Here is a 20,151-nt window from a genome sequence, read left to right on the forward strand (position 1 = left end):
AGACTTCTCATTTCCCCCATTTGCGCAGTCTACTATGAGTCCTTATCACGACATTCTATACACCCAAGCAGGTGTTCGGTGTATCAAGATGAGAATATAGATAGAGGAAGGTTTAGACGCGTATTCCTCCTTATTACTTCGAAAAATTACATGCCAGTTCTAATATCGTAATTAAACGTTTAGAAATCCGAGTTAAGTTTAGAAATAAATCTTTATTCCTAGTTCGCTTAAACTAATGCTCTGATACCAACTCGACGAGTTGGAGCTGGGGAATGAAACCCTAATTGTGGGGTTTTGCACCCTATTTAAGAATCATATTTGCTACTTGTTGGCCTCATTTGCTGCCTTCATCATCATAAACCCTAGCTACGAAACCCTAATCCACCCTTGAGTGTTTTGGAGCCATTATTGTGTGTTCTTGGTGATTTTGAAGCTTGAGAAGGAAGGAGAAACTTGATGATTCAAGAGGGAGTCAGTAGATCCAAAGTTTAAGCTGCATTTCAGACTCATTTGAGGTATAAAGCTTATACATTGGCTTTCTATCACTTAGATCCTCATTCAGGATAGTATGTTGTCACCTTTGGGCCATTTTGAAGTCATAGACGAGATTTGAATATATTATGGAGTTGTGACTTCAGATCTAGGCACATATGAGCTCATGAAGCTCAAAGTTTCTAGCTTTATTAGCACATGGCCTTTCTCCATGCCCTAGATCTTCCTTTTATCTTGGTTCTTGGTGTATCTAGCTCATAACATCATGTAAGGACGTAAATTAGCAACTTTACGTATTATGCTAGCCCTAAGGAACCAAATCTATGATTTAGAAGCATTAGACTCAATTGGAATCGATTGAATAAGTGAGGGCTAAGAGGAAATCGACGAGTTGATCGTTCAACTCGTCAAGTTGGTTCGTGATTCCCTACTTTTCTAACTCTGGAGCAAACCCAGTGAGTCTAGGAGATGACTCCGTGAGTGGATAAGGTTCTCCGAGTTTTGAAGACTAGGGAACTCATCCGGTGCAAGGAAGAACTTGACGAGTTATTCCGGTTTGTCCCGACTCTGTTTGAAGGAGAACTTGACGAGTCTATGGAGGAACTCATGAGTTGAGAGTAAAATGTCCTGAGTCGGTTTGAAGGGGAAGTCGACAAGTTCATGAAAGAACTCGACGAGTAGGATAGAGATTTCCAGAGTTTCATGGGTCAGGAACTCGACGAGTTGATGGACCAAATCAACGAGTTGAGTCAACCAAGATGTTGACTTTGACCAGAATGTTGACTTGGATGATGACTTTGACCAAGATTGTGTTGGGTTTTGAGCATTTTAACACTCCTAAGTGTACATGCAACCCTAAATACCTTGTATCTATGTTTTCTCTATTATACATGCAAATATGAACTTTCCAAGGTATTCATCCTAACTAGCATAATAACATTGATTCATATGAATATATCAAGTTAGAGTTACATGCCTCTTTGATGTAGAAAGTCTTCATGAAGCTTGAGTGCCTAGTGCCCCAAGTGTGACACCTCATATGGTTCACACAACACCAAATACAAATGGAATGACTTGAGAGAAATTGGAACACTTCATAAAATCGGCTAGCCCTTCATTCTCCTACATAGTGGCCGATTTCTTGAGCCATGGGATTCTTTTATATGGTGGCTATTAGGGTTACACCATGTAACTCACAACTTTACCCATTCCTTATGCTCCATGGATTTTAACCTCCATGGAGTATCCATGAGTCACCCCATGGACTTAGTCCAACATAAGGAATCTTGGATCACAAGCCCACATATATAAGAATGAATGATTTACACAATCAACCCATATATTTAATTAGTCTCCTTTTGATCACTTAATTAATCCTAGATTAATTCTTGACCAATACTAATTAAATAACCTTATTAATATATTAGAACTTATAATATATCAACAAACCTTAAGTGTTATTTCTCTCATTATAGTCTATCCAAATGCATGATGCCATGCAACCCAAATGGACCATGTCGGGTCGGGTCAAGTCTTACCAATTATAGTTATGGACTTAGACATTAATCCAATAGTCTCCCACTTAGATAAGTCTAAAACTATTATTGCAAGCATGACTTCAAGAATCGACTGGCAATCGTAGCTCTCAAAAGCTTCTGTCGAACTCTGACCTTGTCGATGATCTCTGACCTTTGTCAATGACTTGTCCATTAGATAAGGGATCATATATTCCTCCATTCTAGATATCATATGGACTGAGACATGGATTATAATCATTCTCTCTGTCCATTTGTTGTTTCCCGATTTCTGATTTATGACGACTGACTAATTGAACAAATCAAATCAGTCCTGGCCCGGCCGAGCACTTACATTTGTCACCACCAAATCATCGAGGGGCCTACAGATATCGCTTTTATCCCGAAGGTAAAAGGAATGGATAAACTTCGACTCATATGGCTTGTTCTACTACTTGTTGAATCATACACAAAGGCATGTTTTATAACATCGATTTACCAATGCGTTTTCATGCAATCAATGTATAACCAACTCATAGTAACAACTCTTATCTCTAGGTTTGAATAATATAAGATATTATCGTCTCATGATCACTCGTGATAAAATCCATGAAGTGATTCCAATGAGCGTGGGTTGAATCCAATACTCAGAACTTATGAGCACTCATGAGTGTTGTAGCACCACCTTGTCCAACATCTTAGACCTCTACAAGCCCAACCCATGACAGTCTTGATTCATATCTACTTCCAACATATGACCGACTGTGGATGGTTTGAATAGCTTAGTCAATCAGGAAGAACGACCTAGTTATCCTGGAAGTCAAAACATGCAAAATGAAACACAATAATAATCGAATCCAATATGGTCTCAGAACTTATGAATATAAATAAAACACCTTTTATTTATCACCATATGATTACACATTATTCATTGTATACTGTTTCAGCTATCAACTTTATTCTCGAATTAAAACAATAGTTGTCCCATGCTCTAAGCATGTATACTATGTTTTCTAAACACTAGTCATGCCACACACCAAGTATGCATACTATGTTTGTCTATGTTCTTTACTTTGTGAAATAGATCAATTGAACATAACTCCAATGATTCTCATTTCACAGTCCCCAAATCGTTACTGCAAATGCAAGAATTCCAAATTCATGCCATTTACTGAAATCTGTTAGATTCTAAACTTATATGCATTGATCCTCGTGTAATGATTATGCACAAACTCACAAAGACTTGGCAACAATCGTTACAGAGTATTCCAAAGGAGATCAACTCCTTGGAAAAATCCTTCTTGCATTAAGTTTCCTAATCTTACACAGATTGAATACTTTCTAACTTTGAAACATTTCCATATTCCATTTTGACTATCACTTCTGAACAAGAGTTTCCTCCTTACAAATTATGTCAATATGGTCCTTCTAGAATTAACATTATACTTCCAACTGTCCTTGAGCAACCAATCTTTGGTAAACCTTAGATTGTCCTCGACAATTGCTTAATCATTTTAGTCATATCCAATTCTAGACTTTCCCTTGTTAATGCCCCAGACATTTAGCAAAATTTAGAAAGGATGAATATAACACATGTAATCGATCCTATATCCGAAGCATATGGGACACGATTCATGATGTCTCACATAAAGACTAAACCAGTCTTTTGCTATAATATTTCCATTTCAATTTGCCAAGTTCTCATAATTCAGATTATGAAAAGGGATGTCGTAATCATAATCGAATTTTAGAACGCAAATAATGGACCCATATATAGAATTTCCTTATGTTGAGCCATTCCAACATGAAATTCATATATATATATATATATATATATATATATATATATATATATATATATACACACACACACTTGACTAAATACGATTAAAACCTCAATCTAAGCTTTTAGATTTGAGATGAAGTATAATTTCCTCACCCTTAATTATAGCAAAACAACTTTTTCCCAATTGAAACCTTTTGTTTTCTATAATTCACATTGCTAACTCGCAACCTTTATCATAATTATCATGCTCCCACTAACATGATGATTATTAGCATAACACTTATGCTCCCACTAGCTTTGACATGTACTCAGAAATCAGCTGAACTTCTAGGAAAAACAATACTTTATTGACTTTTTTTTTACCAAAGTTCAGATTTCTGATATTAGATTGCTTTGATATAACTTTATAAATATTATACACCTTATCTTAGATAGCTCACAGGTGTGTCTAAACAATTTTAAGAACTATGAAAAGGGATGCCGTAATCATAGTCTCGATTGTTTAGACCTTTGCCACTTCTCACAAGTCCATGTTAGTGTTCATGTTAACCACACTTGCTCCACTAACGACTTTGAGAATGCAAACATCACAATTTCTATCTAGCTAAAATCTACTTAGTGAAAGTGTTTCCTCACCATTATTTTCATGAATTGGAGAGAAACCTTATGACACTTAGATTTAATGGTGTATGTGTTCTTATCCATATGAATTTGTCAAACCATAATCACAAGACTAGGTTAGTGACAAATCCTAACTCATATGGATTGAACTTGTGCAATCTTAAATCCTTGCCACCTGGCAGCTCAAGGGCCTGTCATTGCTTCCAAGTTGCTGTGCAACCAATTGAGAACTCTAAGAACTCATATGTAAAGCCATCTTTAATTGGAATGGGCACAAAATATGTCAACACGATAGGTTATAAACCTCAAGTCGTGTGCTAGTGAAGAACTTCAGGTTTTATTCTCGATTAGTTCTTGAGACTTTCAAGACCTTTAAGACTCCCACTTTCCTCTTGACATATAAGACTTTCTTGTTAGATATTCAAGAGATAGTGTGGATTCTAATCAAGACAAACACTTCACACAATTGGCCTTAGTTGGTCTTTGTTTTATCCAAAACATCACAACTTACCAATTTCAAATGTACAAGAGTAGAAAACTTTTACTCGTACATTTGACAAGTGTTTTAAACCTTCTTTAAGACATGTCACTCAAGTTACAATCTTGGAGTATGACTGTAAGAATTGTTTTGGAATGAAATATGACTCATCTTCTTGATTTAACAATTTCAACAATTCATAGCTCCTCTTCTTAGCTATCAGAATGCACTTAGAGGATGAATTGTGATAAGGTCTCAAAATCATTAAGATGGTCTTAAAACATGCTACTAAAGTACTCTCCCATCTTTTCAGATTTGAAAAACTTTTATCTTTCTGCCATAATTTGATTCTTCTTATTCGCTCCGCCATACATCGGAATTTTTCTAATGTATCAAAATTACACTTAAACTTGTAAGTGTAACCATATTTACTAAACTTTAGTAAATCATGACGAATAGTCTTATCAATCTTTTGTGGTGGAATTAATCAGTGCACAAGAATGTGTACTTGATCCCCTAGTCCTTTACTTGACTCACACATCCATGTGAACAAGTAATTAGTCTTATTTTTTCCAATGCTTGAAAGTTCTTATTCATCATACTATACAACTTGCATGATCCTAAGTTTCTATCCATCTAAAACTTGGGTGATGAGAATCTTTCCTTATTTGAAAATTTAGACACTACCACAAATGAAAGAATCAAATTCATATTTCCACTCTTACTCTTCATGGAATCTTATAAGCAACAAAATTTTTTACAGATGCCATTGTAAGGATATTTTAAAATAAATAAAATCAACATTTTTCCTTTTATTTTAAAACTTTGCGGAAAAACTATCCTTATAGTGCAAAATCTCATGAAAACTTTGTTGTTATCTATTCCTAAGCAATATATCATAACTCCTAAGAAGTAGCTCAAGAATCAGATCTTCAAACTATGCGATAGAAATCCATCTACGCGATCAGATTCAACATATTCTTTCTTTAAGTTTCTTCACTTTTCTTTGATTGTTAAAACATCAACATGTGACCCAGTCACATCATGTATCAAAAATCTCAGAATAGAAACTTAGCAGAGTTAGATAGTGAACTTTACCTGAAGTAAAGTCAAACATATTGACTTTAGCATCCTTAGGTAAATTTGGCAGCTTCGCAACCAATTCCCCTTTCTTTGGCAATGGACCCTTGATAATGGGACTATCTATGACTTAGCCTCTCTCTTTACCATTTGGTCAACCAAGTTGAATATGGCCGATCCATTTCCATTGGGAAGAGAGAGCTTTTTCTGGATTTCCAGTGTCTTCATTGTCAATGTCCATAAAGTTTTAGGAAGTTGATCTTAGCAAATAGATAAGATTATTATGGGTCTTGTCATAGTCTGTTTCATAGGAGTCCCAAAGGAACTCACTATGTGACTTAGAAAGTAGTTGAGCCACCAACTTTCTCAAGACTTTGACACCCAACTCTTCTGCTTGTCAATATGTGACTACATCTCCAAGAAATGATCACAAATAGACCTTGCCAATAGGGCTTGAGTGACCTTAAACTTTTCAGGAACTTGTGGGTTAGGGAGAATTGTTGGAGGAGGTGAAAGAAATATGATTTCCATGGGACATCATCTTCATTTAGGAAAGTTTGTTTTAAGAGATTTGGGAAGATCATAAATGTCTGAACTAGACATCTTTTGGGAGATATTCAAGATAGTTGATTTAAAGTCCCTAATATTACACCCAATATGAAATATTAAAGCTAAGACCCAACAAACTATTTTATAACTTAGAAGAGGGATGCCGTAATCCAAGCTATAAAATATTTGAAGGTAGGTGAATGATGATTCACCAATTTCCACCAGGATAAACGAAATGTATTATTAGGTTTTAATTGGTTTTGAAACTCCTAGATCTTTTGAGATTCATTGAACTGATCACCGACATGTTTCAATCTCGAGTGTGCCCTTCAGGTTTTGTGACTGGGATGTCGAGGATCACAAAACAAGGTGTGAATAACCATGCAAATATACTTGGTACCCTTAAGTGTTTACCCCTCAATCGATGTGTCGGTTAACCACACACACTCCATCGATACTATGATAAACAATAAGTTACCCTTTGCCTACTGATGTGTGTAAATTCAATTAGTTTTATCCCTACTTTTTATTAATAATTTGAGCACACAAAGGCAGTGAACCTGTCTTTAAGTGGTATAGATTGATAAGTAAGGTATCGAACTCAGGGAACGGAAATTAAACTAATAGCTAATTTTAACTAAAACAAATAATAAAAGTAAATGGTTTTTTTTCTCTAGTTTTGCAAGACTAGAAACTTAAACAAATTAAATTTAACTAATTAACTAAAGCAACAACTATTCACCAAATTTGATAAAGATGTTTCTATTTAGGTTCAACCAATTCACTCCTATGGTTATTTAAGTTAAGGTAGATTAATTGCTATTGGTTACCAATGATAGTAGTTAGGTTCATGTTCATTACTCCTAACCCTTAGACAATTAACTAATTTAAGCGTTGATCAAGTGTTTAAACTAATTAATTCCCTAGATTAATTATTTGGATTAAATAAGATTTGTAATGGTTAACTAAGTTATTAATTCAATTAACCTCTTGTTGATGGTTTCTCAAACAAGCTCACACATTAATCTTCCTATTTTCTTATTAATCTTAGTTTCATAATCATTACTTCTAAGCATATATTTTAGCATTCACATAGACATATGAGGTTAACAATTAAGTGATGTTCATGCAACCTAATTGCCTTCCAATTAACAGAAAATAGTAGTGATTAATACATAAGGTTCTTTAACAAACTTAATTTAATAAATTACCAATAGACAATTAAACAAAAATCAATAATTAAACCATAGGAGTTCTTTGGTATTCCCCAAACAGAAACAAAAATGAGTTTAGCTCATAGTTGCAGTAGAAACAAACAAAGAAACAAAGTTTAAGAAAGCAAACATGTTTAATTCCTAAGTCTAAGTGGTAGAATTAACCTAATTGCTTGAATTCTTCCAACTCTTGAAGCTTAGGGTTCTTCAATGCCTTCTGAATCTTTTTGTCGCAGCTCTCCCTTCAAAACTTGCCAGGAATGCCTTCTTATGGAATAAGGATTCGTCTTTTATAGATATCCTCAAACAGAGGGTACTCGGCGAGTAGCAGAATCAACTCGCCGAGTAGGTCAATACTTATCCGTCTTCAGGTTAGCAGTCCTACATATCTTCTAGTATCTCATCGTGTACTCGCCGAGTAGGGCCGAGGTACTCGCCGAGTAGGTCATTCTTGGCACCCTTTAATCTTCTCTTGCTTTCCTTTTCTCCTTTTTACATCCAAGCATATCTTTTGGGCTGAAAACACAATTCAAAGCATTTTAAGTACCTTTTGTCCAAATTATTCTCATAATTAACCAAAAATAACTAAGAATATATGTTAAATAATTAACTAATTATGCACATATCAAAATACCCCACACTTGACTTTTGCTTGCCCCCAAGCAAAACTATGTTTTAAACACATTAAAATCACATTAATAATTCCAATCTTTCCCAGCCATTATGCCAAGACCGCAACGCATGCATTTGTGTCTAATTCCTAAAAAACCCCCATACTCCAAATACTCACAATCCTCATAAACATTCGCCCACTCACCCCGAACTATGCTCATTTTATGCAACCCTCCGAATCCATCCTCAGAAAACCTCTTTACCCTCAAGGTATTTTTAATTGAGCAACCCAAGCATACATAATCTAGATAATTACAATTAATGATACCACATTGGAGCTCTTTGGAATTCTTCACTTCTTTGACATTTGATCTTTGATATCTTCAAATTCACCAACTTTGTTGCTTGATTTTTGGTATCTTCAACTTTTTGAATTTCTTCGAATTTCCGATCTTCATATTTGACATTTGACTTTGATGCTCCAAAAATTCTTCAAACTTTTTCTTGTAATTCTCTCTCTTTTTTTTTTTACATGTATTCCTCACTTTTTTCACTCAAATCCCTACATGCTTAAGCAGGGGCGCTCAATCTCAACCTTTATTGGCTAATGATAGAAATCTTCCTGGATACATTTCAGGTTTAGGCTGCAAAACATATTACATCCCTCAGGCTGAGCAGGGTCGTGTTTTTGTCTCATGATTTCACTGGAATAAGGAAGCCACAAATGCACTAGAACGTGTATAGGCTCAACTAAACATTTGGGTTCTCATGCAATTATTAACACAACTTTAATATGGAATCCTAATTTTTACCAAAATTTTCTAATTTAAGCCCTAAGCATTAAAAATAGGAATGACCTACTCGGCGAGTACCTCGGCCCTACTCGGCGAGTACACGATGAGATACTAGAAGATATGTACGACTGCTAACCTGAAGACGGATAAGTATTGACCTACTCGGCGAGTTGATTCTGCTACTCGCCGAGTACCCTCTGTTTGAGGATATCTATAAAAGACGAATCCTTATTCCATAAGAAGGCATTCCTGGCAAGTTTTGAAGGGAGAGCTGCGACAAAAAGATTCAGAAGGCATTGAAGAACCCTAAGCTTCAAGAGTTGGAAGAATTCAAGCAATTAGGAGTACCTCGGCCCTACTCGGCGAGTACACGATGAGATACTAGAAGATATGTACGACTGCTAACCTGAAGACGGATAAGTATTGACCTACTCGGCGAGTTGATTCTGCTACTCGCCGAGTACCCTCTGTTTGAGGATATCTATAAAAGACGAATCCTTATTCCATAAGAAGGCATTCCTGGCAAGTTTTGAAGGGAGAGCTGTGACAAAAAGATTCAGAAGGCATTGAAGAACCCTAAGCTTCAAGAGTTGGAAGAATTCAAGCAATTAGGTTAATTCTACCACTTAGACTTAGGAATTAAACATGTTTGCTTTCTTAAACTTTGTTTCTTTGTTTGTTTCTACTGCAACTATGAGCTAAACTCGTTTTTGTTTCTGTTTGGGGAATACCAAAGAACTCCTATGGTTTAATTATTGATTTTTGTTTAATTGTCTATTGGTAATTTATTAAATTAAGTTTGTTAAAGAACCTTATGTATTAATCACTACTATTTTCTGTTAATTGGAAGGCAATTAGGTTGCATGAACATCACTTAATTGTTAACCTCATATGTCTATGTGAATGCTAAAATCCCTACATGCTTAAGCAGGGGCGCTCAATCTCAACCTTTATTGGCTAATGATAGAAATCTTCCTGGATACATTTCAGGTTTAGGCTGCAAAACATATTACATCCCTCAGGCTGAGCAGGGTCGTGTTTTTGTCTCATGATTTCACTGGAATAAGGAAGCCACAAATGCACTAGAACGTGTATAGGCTCAACTAAACATTTGGGTTCTCATGCAATTATTAACACAACTTTAATATGGAATCCTAATTTTTACCAAAATTTTCTAATTTAAGCCCTAAGCATTAAAAATTAGCCTAAATTAAGATTCTAAGTGTTCTAAGATGTGACTAACCCCCTACCCCACACTTATTTTATGCAATGCCCTCATTGCATATTATAACAAAAAATGCAATTAGAGAGAAAGTTGGAACAAACTCCCCTGGGGTAGCAGTCGCTAGGTTGACACTCTCGTCTTCAACTCCATCTTCTAGTGACTTTAACCATGGGAACAGCTCATCCATGGCATGGGTGTCATATGTCTCGTGTGGTTGATAGCTCGAAAACTCCAAGGAAAATTGGTTGTTGCACAAGTCGCAGTAGTAGTGCACAAAGAATGTATGAATGGCACATGAACAATTATCCAGAACAAATCAGAAATTTTTCTCGCAGCAGGACACTCGGCGAGTAGGCGATTAAACTCGCCGAGTAGAAGGCGTCGGACAAGCAGATCGTGCAGAAGCAGACGTACTCGTCGAGTAGTAGTAGTGCATTCGGCGAGTAGAGCATATATTTCCAAAAAATTTTCTAAACGCTGGCTCTCTTTATTCTAGTGTTGACATGCAAACATAAATGCACTCTCCAAGCAACTTTCTAAACAGCAACACTTTAATAAACTCTTGATTCGTACGGACTCGATCCTAGGAACAAAACTCTATAAGCACTCCTAAAGGCCCTCATTCCTTGCTTGACCATTCCTAAATAGCATGCATCCTAGCTTCAACACCTGAAAAGAAAACTAAAAGTAACACTAAAATTCAAACCACTTAACCAAGGTTACATGTCCACAATTGTCCTTAAAACAAACATCATAATCAAACAAAATAAAATCTTCATTCTTCCTCGTTCATCCCGGCTCCTCCAGCTCCACTACCTCCTTCTCCACCCCTTCTTTGCATCCTTTCGTCCCAATTCATGATGTAAGGATAGCCGGGTCCCGGTCGCGGGGCAATATGCATGTGTTGGAAAAGATAGTCGAAGGATTGATTGGTGTAATTAACCCCTCGCCCTATATCATCCAAGTATCGTCGATACTCCACTTGATTCCATCCCTCGTTATCCTCCACCGGAATCACCGGTGGGTCTTCTCGTACCCGCTCGTTTCTCGGCCTAACCCGCCTTCCCGGCTCCTCGGGGACCGCCGGCTCATCTTCATTTGGAATAGTAAAGGAATCACCAAATTTCTCCACTATCCGAGCCCTCCTATAGAGTGCCGTATTGAACGGAGGAGGGTGGATAACCGTTAGCATTTGGGCTTGCGGTAATTCCAAAATCCCAAATGATCGCGCGAGCCTCGTGATGAACATACCCCCATTGATCTTCGAGTTGATTTTTTCCTTAACTGCTCCCTCCGCAAGAAATTTAGCAATGCAATATGGGAGATCGCAGAAAACATCGGGGGTGATGATACTCCACATATAAAAGATATCAAGGGTGGGAACTTTATCCCCATCCTTTCGCATGTTGATTGTGCTTGCAATGAATCGGTGAATGAGTCGATGGATTGGAGAACGAATATGCCCTTCTTGAGCAGTGGAAGGTATATAGACCCGGTTAGCAATTGTACTCCACCATGTTGATGCCACCACCCCCTCGGGAAGTTCTTTGTAGGTATTTTCCAAGAAGGCTTCAAAGTAGTCCGTCATCGCCATATCTTGATCGTAGATGCCCAACCGCCAAGAGAACTCAACCATGCTGCATTGTCGCATCTCTCCTCCCAAAGAAAACGAGATCGTGTTTGGATTGTAATATTCACTCCCACCTCGGAATGAAATAGTAGCAAAGAATTCCCAGCACAACTCCGCATATACTGGCTCTTGTATTTTAAATAATTGCAGCCAACCATCACAAGTGATGTTAGCATAACCCAAGTTACAATCCTTTACCAAATATGGAGTAAGTTCCTCTTCCAAGCCGACATTACCCATCCATCCCCAATCCACTGCAGTGGGCAAGTGAATTTCTTTCTGTCGCAGCGCTTCCAACCTGTTTAGGGCTCGAGTTTTGGAGGATTTAGAGGTAATTTGTTGAAAGGCTAACCATGGCATATCACCATGGCCTCCTCCACGTGATGACTGTCCTCTCCTTGCCATGATATCTGCATAAACATACAAAAACACAGCAACAAATATCACCCAACAATTAAAACAGGAAAATTTTTAGTCTGGTTGTGACCAACTCGCCGAGTACGAGAGCATACTCGCCGAGTACGATGAACACTCGGACAGGTCGAAACCGGATCTGTGGAATTAGTGTAATAGTCCAATTTGTTTATAGGGTTTTGTGGTAATTGTGTATCTAACCGTATATCTTGAAGAATTTTTTTACCAAATACATCTAATTCATGATTAAATCAAAGCCCTAAAAATTGGGGAAAAGTCTCCAAATCCGAAAATATATACCAAGTATGGAGAGATATGTGATAAAGATTGGACCTTTCATAAAATTAAAGAGCAAAGATGTTACCTTGGTGGTTGAATTAAGAGAAAGAGAAAGGAAATTGACTAGATCTTGAAGAACTCTTGAGAGATGGCTAAGAGAAGATGCTCGGCGAGTGTGGGGGGGTTGAAATGTTGAATAAAAGTAGTTTTTACAGATTAGAATTTACTGAGTTTTAACCGTCTACTCGCCGAGTATAATGGATCTACTCACCGAGTAGACACGCGTGTCATGCATTTTTGGCTGTACACGAACATTTACTCGCTGAGTATATCCGCTGTACTCGCCGAGTAGATGTCACAGGTTGAAAAATTTTAAGTTTTTGCCAATGCTACTTTGTGAATTTCTTTATTTTAGCCTTTCCACCCCACACTTTCAGTAGAGCTTGTCCTCAAGCACTTAGAGAAACAGAATGAATGAAGAGAAATAAAAAAAACAATGCGAAAAATAAAGAAAGGGAAAGAAAATGCAAACGTGAAACTCGGGTTGCCTCCCGAGAAGCGCTTCTTTTGATGGAGTCATTAGCTGGACTCCGCCCCTTTTATGTTTTTGCAATTCCGCACAGCAGGAGCTCCTCCATTCCTTCATTGCGGGGGACTTCTTCTTCATATTTCTTCACTCGATGGCCATTGACTTTAAATGGCGTGCCATCTCTTGAGATCAATTCAATAGCCCCATGAGGAAACACCGTCTTAACCACAAATGGACCATCCCACCTTGATTTGAGTTTGCCCGAGAAAAGTTTTAGACGGGAATTGAAGAGTAGTACTTTTTGGCCTTCATGGATGTCTTTGCTTTTGATTCTTTGGTCATGCCATCTCTTGGTCTTTTCTTTATAGAGCCACGAACTAGAATAGGCCTCATTTCGGAGTTCTTCGAGGGCATTCATTTGCATTAAACGGTTGGTCTTCAATTCTTCCATGTCAAAGTTGCATCTTTTTAGCGCCCAATATGCCTTGTGCTCGATTTCAACCGGTAAATGGCATTGCTTTCCATAAACTAACCTATATGGTGTAGTACCAATAGGTGTTTTGAAAGCGGTACGAAACGCCCATAGCGCGTCATCCAATTTATCCGACCATTCCTTGCGATTGCTTCCCACCGACTTCTCCAAGATACGCTTCAAAGCTCGATTGGTAACTTCCGTTTGCCCACTCGTTTGCGGGTGGTATGATGTGGAGAACTTATGGGTCACCCCATATTTCTTGAGCACCTTGTCCAATTGATCATTGGCAAAGTGTGTGCCACGGTCACTAATTAGGGCCTTTGGAACACCAAACCGGGAGAATAGTCTTTTCAAGAACCGTACCACTACCCGTCCGTCATTTGTAGGTAAAGCCTGTGCCTCCGCCCATTTTGACACATAATCCACCGCCACGAGGATGTACTTGTTTCCTTTGGATGTGGGGAATGGCCCCATGAAGTCTATGCCCCACACGTCGAACACCTCGCACACTTGAATGCTATGTTGTGGCATTTCATTACGGGAGGAAATGTTTCCCACCCTTTGGCAAGCATCACATTCTTTGACATATTGGGCTGCATCTTTGAAGATTGTTGGCCAATAAAACCCAATGTCAAAGATCTTCTTCGCGGTATAGTGTGCGCCATGATGTCCTCCCGTGGGTCCGCTATGGCATTGCTCTAGTATTTTTCGACTCTCCTTTCCGAACACACATCTTCTTATAATCCCGTCCGCGCAACTTCGGAAGAGGTATGGATCGTCCCAAAAGTAATATTTGATCTCCGAAAAGAATTTCTTCTTTTGCTGACTACTATACTCCTTCGGGACGTAATTTGTAACTAAGTAGTTAGCTATATCCGCGAACCATGGTTCCTCTCCCACGGACACCATAATGTATTCATCCGGGAAGTCATCTCCATCTTTATCTTCTTGCAATGCCGGGTTCTCGAGCCTAGATAAATGATCGGCAGCTACGTTCTCCATTCCCTTCTTATCTCGTATCTCTATATCGAATTCTTGAAGAAGCAGCACCCATCGTATTAGTCTTGGCTTGGCATCCTGTTTGGAAAACAAATACTTGATAGCCGAGTGGTCAGTAAAAACAGTGGTTTTAGATAAAACCAAATAAGGGCGAAATTTATCGAAAGCATAAACTACGGCTAACAGTTCTTTTTCAGTAGTGGTATAATTCTCTTGGGCAGGATTCAAGGTCTTGCTTGCATAATAAATGGGTTGAAAATGCTTGTCAACCCTTTGTCCAAGGACGGCTCCTAGTGCATAGTCACTCGCATCACACATGATCTCGAAGGGTAAGTTCCAATTTGGTGCTATAATGATTGGGGCATTAGTTAATTTTTCTTTTAAAAAGTCAAATGCCTCTAAACACTCTTTAGTGAAATTAAAGGGTGCATCTTTTAACAATAATTGTGTTAGAGGTTTCGTAATTTTAGAAAAATCTTTAATAAAACGCCGGTAAAAGCCTGCGTGTCCCAAAAAGCTTCTAATGCCCTTCACATTAGTTGGCGGGGGTAATTTAGCGATGGTGTCTATCTTTGCCCGATCCACCTCGATCCCCTTTTTAGAGACTTTATGTCCCAATACTATACCCTCCTTGACCATGAAATGACACTTTTCCCAATTTAGGACCAAGTCGGTTTTCTCACATCTAGCAAGCATCGAGTCAAGATTTGTAAGGCAGTCATTAAAAGAAGATCCAAATACAGAGAAATCATCCATAAAGACCTCCATGAATTTCTCCACCATATCATGGAATATGGCGGTCATGCACCTTTGAAATGTCGCAGGTGCATTGCATAAGCCAAATGGCATGCGTCTATAGGCGAAGGTCCCACTGGGGCACGTAAAGGTGGTCTTCTCTTGGTCCATTGGGTCTATGGGTATTTGGAAATACCCGGAAAACCCGTCTAAGAAGCAATAATAGCTATGGCCCGAAAGTCTCTCTAACATTTGGTCTATGAAAGGAAGGGGGAAATGGTCTTTGCGAGTGGCATCGTTTAGCTTGCGATAATCGATACACACTCGCCAACCGGTTACCGTTCGCGTTGGAATTAACTCATTCTTCTCGTTGGTAATGACCGTCATTCCTCCTTTCTTGGGCACCACCTGGACCAGACTCACCCATGGGCTATCGGAGATGGAGTAGATGATTCCTGCATCCAAAAGCTTTACCACCTCCTTCTTGACGACTTCTTGCATGTTCGGGTTTAATCTTCTTTGATGTTGCACCACCGGTCTGGCTCCTTCTTCTAAGTTTATTTTGTGAGAGCAGTAGGATGGACTTATTCCCTTTATATCGGAGATGCTCCACGCGATGGCTTTCTTTCTTTTCTTCAGTACCCGTACAAGCTCTTCCTTTTCTGTCTTGGAGAGATCTGAGGCTATAATTACTGGCTTCTGATTTCCTTCTTCCAGAAAGGCGTATTCCAGATGGTTAGGCAGTGTTTTGAGCTCCAATTTAGTGTTCATAGTGGCGTACTCGCCGAGTGCAGGTATGGTACTCGGCGAGTTCATGGCGGCATTTGCGACTGCTAACTTTTCTTCAGGTGTACTCGGCGAGTAGATCGGGTCTACTCGGCGAGTAGGGCTTTCAGCTTGGTTTTTGAGTTCTTCATACTCTGCTTCCTCCAACAGTCTTTCAATCTCTAGTAAATCTTTCTCTGGATCAAATACTTCTTCAAAAGCTGCAACCTTGCTGGAATCTTCAGGTATGTCTCCTTCCAATAACTCGTCAAGCATGTCGATTGAGAACGCCTTGTCGTCACTACTCCTTGAGTACTTCATGGCTTGGTCTACCTCGAATGTTACTGAGTCATCCCCAACTCGCAATGTGAGCTTTGAGTCTCTCATGTCTACGATGGCGCTAGCGGTGTTGAGGAAGGGTCTTCCAAGGATGATTGGTACTTGCGGATCCGCCTCCATGTCAAGAATGATGAAGTCAGCCGGGAAGACAAACTTGTCTACTTTCACTAATAGATCTTCACATATGCCTCTTGGGAAAGTAACCGTCTTGTTTGCTAAATGAATTGCCATCCGAATTGGCTTTGGCTCTGGGAGGTCCAGCTTTTTGAAGAACGAGTATGGCATAAGGTTTACACTCGCTCCCGAATCAGCTAAAGCATGAATTGCTGCCAAGTTGCCAAATTGGCAAGGTAAAGTTAAGCTCCCCGGATCACCCTTCTTCTTTGGTAGTTTGTTTAGCATGGCTGCGGAGCAATTCTCATTCAATACTACTTTCTGCACCTCTTCCATCTTTCTTCTATTAGTGAGGAGTTCCTTAAGGAACTTTGCGTACTTGGGCATTTGCATGACGGCTTCGATGAAAGGAATGTTTATTTGAAGAGTTTTAATATGATCAAGGAATTTCTGATACTCCTCTTCCTGCTTCTCCTTCTTGGCTCGGGCTGGGTACGGCATTGGAGGCTGGTAAGGTTTGACGGGTGGCTGATCATGCGGTTTTTCAGATGTACTCGCCGAGTACATCGGTCCTACTCGGCGAGTAGATCTCTCAGATTGTGAATGTTGGTTCTCAGCTTGTGCTTCCGTTTCTTCCTTCTGTGAGTCCTTATTCTCTTCAGTGCGAATGGGGGCCAGGGGAGTAATAACCTTCCCACTTCTTGTGGTAATAATGTTCACTTGCGCGCCTCGTGGGTTGTTCTCGGTTTTGCTAGGAAGCTCTCCCGGTGACCTTTGGTTTAGTTGTTGAGCGAGTTGCCCAAGCTGAGTTTCTATATTATGGATGGATGCTTGCTGGTTCCTGAGCATTGTTCTTGTTTCTTGGATAGCAGCATCGTGGTCACTGTGTCTTTTCTCGGAAGCAGCCACAAATTTAGTTAGCATATCTTCCAAGCTTGGCTTCTTCTCTTGCACCGGCTCCTCCCTTTGGTAAAAGCCTCTTCCTTTTTGTCTATACTTCTCCTCCTTGGCTTTCTTGTACTCTTCGTAAGGCAGCCACTCCTTCTTTTGTTTTCGCCAGTCTTCATCATACCGGTCACCGTTCGAATAGCATACCTGTGCCTTTTTGTTGCCGTGCTCATCTAAATCACAATCCCTAGTGAGGTGAGGTCCATTGCAGTTTTCACAACCCACCCGTATGGCATGGATAGTTTGATCCATTTTGTCCATTCTCCTATCCATGGTTTTTAACATGGCCATGACCGCGGATAAATCTTCAGTAGCAGCGTACACGGCTCCCCTCGTGACATCATTCCTAGGGTTGTGGTATTCTCTAGAGTGTTTAGAGAATTCTTCAATTAATTCTTTAATCACCGGGGGTGGCTTCTTTGTAAGTGGGCCTTGTGAGTCTAGCAACTGCCGGGTTGTGACATTAACTCCATCATAAAAGATGGAAACTTCTTGCTGGCTGTTTAGATCATGGTGTGGGCAATTTCGTAGTAAACTTTTGTACCTCTCCCATGCTTCATATAAAGATTCTCCAGCTTGTTGTTCAAAGTTTGCAATGGCCTTCTTGAGTTTGGCTATTTTGGATGGTGGGCAAAAGTGATCTATAAATTCTTCCTTCATTTTGGCCCAAGTAGTGACTGACCCGGGAGGAAGTGATTTGAGCCAGTCTTTAGCAACACCCTTGAAGGTTACCGGAAGCATCCGAAGTAGTTGAGTTTCGCGGGTTACATTTGGAATGTTGAAATAGTCAGCAACATCATTTACTTCATCCAAATGTTTGTAGGCATCTTCATGATCTTTCCCATAGAAAGGTATTTCCTTAAGCGCAGCTAGGATATGACCTTTTAGTTCGAAGGTAGCAGTTGCGGGAATTGCGGGTTGCACAAGTCCCGGGCCATGGTCGTCGCGCATCCTCTTCTTCCATTCCCCCATGGGAATTTCATCAATGTTAGCCATAGTGAATGCTAGCTCTTCCTCCGATCCGGTTTCTTGTTCGTACGTTGCCTCCTCTTCTTCCTCGGTCTCGTATCCAATATCTTCTTGGATTGGCTCCTCAATTGTCAAGGAAGCGCTAGAAGCTCCTGATTTACTGCTCTTCTTTTTCCCAAAAACAGTCTTCAAGTTGGACAATGGTGATTTCTTTGGTGTGCTTGAACTCTCCACGTCCTTCCCTTTGTTTCTTTTCAATTCGGATTCGGGATCTTCAAACGGAGGTACCAGTGGTGTGTTTGCTCCTCTGGTCATGAGAGTCCTGAAATTAATCAAAAAAAAAAAACGTAAAAAGAACAAAAAGATTGTAAAAGAAAAAAAAAAAAAAAAAAAAAAAAAAAAAAAAATTGCTGGATAAACTGCTACTCGCCGAGTAGGTGCGAGTGCACTCGGCGAGTATCAGTGATATTTCAAAAAAAAAAATTTAAGTTTTAACTTAACTAAAACAGATACTAAAACCTAATTACTGGGTACTAAATTGCAATAAATGAACTTTATGCAAGTAAACTCACACAAAGGATCGAAAAAATTAGGAATTAGCTTAATTATTTAGAACCGTTCCCCGGCAACGGCGCCAAAAACTTGATGTGTGTAAATTCAATTAGTTTTATCCCTACTTTTTATTAATAATTTGAGCACACAAAGGCAGTGAACCTGTCTTTAAGTGGTATAGATTGATAAGTAAGGTATCGAACTCAGGGAACGGAAATTAAACTAATAGCTAATTTTAACTAAAACAAATAATAAAAGTAAATGGTTTTTTTTCTCTAGTTTTGCAAGACTAGAAACTTAAACAAATTAAATTTAACTAATTAACTAAAGCAACAACTATTCACCAAATTTGATAAAGATGTTTCTATTTAGGTTCAACCAATTCACTCCTATGGTTATTTAAGTTAAGGTAGATTAATTGCTATTGGTTACCAATGATAGTAGTTAGGTTCATGTTCATTACTCCTAACCCTTAGACAATTAACTAATTTAAGCGTTGATCAAGTGTTTAAACTAATTAATTCCCTAGATTAATTATTTGGATTAAATAAGATTTGTAATGGTTAACTAAGTTATTAATTCAATTAACCTCTTGTTGATGGTTTCTCAAACAAGCTCACACATTAATCTTCCTATTTTCTTATTAATCTTAGTTTCATAATCATTACTTCTAAGCATATATTTTAGCATTCACATAGACATATGAGGTTAACAATTAAGTGATGTTCATGCAACCTAATTGCCTTCCAATTAACAGAAAATAGTAGTGATTAATACATAAGGTTCTTTAACAAACTTAATTTAATAAATTACCAATAGACAATTAAACAAAAATCAATAATTAAACCATAGGAGTTCTTTGGTATTCCCCAAACAGAAACAAAAACGAGTTTAGCTCATAGTTGCAGTAGAAACAAACAAAGAAACAAAGTTTAAGAAAGCAAACATGTTTAATTCCTAAGTCTAAGTGGTAGAATTAACCTAATTGCTTGAATTCTTCCAACTCTTGAAGCTTAGGGTTCTTCAATGCCTTCTGAA

At 38.7% G+C, this 20,151-nt stretch overlaps 1 non-coding gene across 1 annotated transcript; it reads left to right on the forward strand.

The window, feature by feature from the left end:
- The first annotated feature begins 18,097 nt into the window (after positions 1–18,097).
- LOC128128221 (small nucleolar RNA R71) lies at positions 18,098–18,204 on the forward strand. Its single transcript, XR_008226083.1, has one exon. It is a non-coding gene; the product is annotated as a small nucleolar RNA R71 (small nucleolar RNA).
- The last annotated feature ends 1,947 nt before the right edge of the window (positions 18,205–20,151 follow it).

This window comes from Lactuca sativa, chromosome 8 (assembly GCF_002870075.4).
Source record: "Lactuca sativa cultivar Salinas chromosome 8, Lsat_Salinas_v11, whole genome shotgun sequence".
In the NCBI taxonomy this organism is placed as follows: Eukaryota; Viridiplantae; Streptophyta; class Magnoliopsida; order Asterales; family Asteraceae; genus Lactuca; species Lactuca sativa.